Source organism: Cetorhinus maximus, chromosome 4 (genome assembly GCF_964194155.1).
Source record: "Cetorhinus maximus chromosome 4, sCetMax3.hap1.1, whole genome shotgun sequence".
Classification (NCBI taxonomy): Eukaryota; Metazoa; Chordata; class Chondrichthyes; order Lamniformes; family Cetorhinidae; genus Cetorhinus; species Cetorhinus maximus.
The window spans coordinates 85,406,781-85,407,740 of NC_135882.1; the positions used below are offsets into that span (position 1 = coordinate 85,406,781).

Consider the following 960-nt stretch of genomic DNA (forward strand, 5'->3'; position numbering starts at 1 on the left):
AGCGACGAGACACCCGCACTAACTCTGAGGAGGAAAGGCCGCTGTATCCTCTGCCCAACAAGCAGTTAGGTGGACAGCGGCAAGCCTTCCTCAAGACTCAGGACACTGGAAGATGACTTCTACCTACCAAGAGCTGTCAGCCAGTCAGAGGGGGCAGTCTTGCGGGGTGGAGATCGCTAAGAGAAGGAGCCATTGGGGGTCGGCAGCAAGGGCAAGGGGGTGGTTGTCAGCGGCCACCCCTCTGCCCTTGCCCATGCCCTCGACCATGCACAGCTTAGTGCAGATCGAGGGAACCTATCCCTCCAGCTGACACATAACCCACAAAGTTTTACCAGTCATGCAGGCCGCATGTTGGCAGGCCCGCCTGGAGCTGGGAAGATTTTTTTTTCCTTTTCAGAGCTCTGAGACAAACCAGCAGCTCCAAGAAACAAAAATTGTGCTTCCGAAATCTCTTGATATTGATTCCTCACAGGTAAAGTGCTAGCGCCTCATCCATATGCTATTCACAGTAGAAAGTAGAGGCAGAAAGAGGCCCTTAAGTGGTTGTTAATTGGCCACTTAAGGGACTCAAGTGGAGGTGGGGTGTGAAGGCCAATCATGTGCCTTCCTGCCCAGAACTTCCTTCCAGTGGGGCTGGGAAGGCATTCGGGTGTTGGTTCCGACATCAACTCGCCAAATTCTCAGGTCACATTTTCACTTCAACACAATTTGTAAGTTAGGGAGGTTCCCCTTTCAGTGGGACTGGACGATCCTGACGGTGGGCGGGCCAGTCTTTCTGGACGATCCCGACGGTGGGATCCGGTGTAAACACACCACTTTTTAGAAACACATTAGGAGTGCTGAACAAAGGATAGCTGTATTCTCTTCTGTAGCAACATTTGGCACTCCTGCTGAAAATCATGTATATTAAGGTATTTCAATATTTAAAGTATAATTAGACATGTTTGTGTATGTGTGTGA

The 960-nt window shown here is 50.3% G+C and overlaps 1 pseudogene; it reads right to left on the bottom strand.

Annotated features, from left to right (window-relative positions):
• Positions 1–394: 394 nt before the first annotated feature.
• Positions 395–540, bottom strand: LOC144680143 (U11 spliceosomal RNA; annotated as a pseudogene).
• Positions 541–960: the final 420 nt, after the last annotated feature.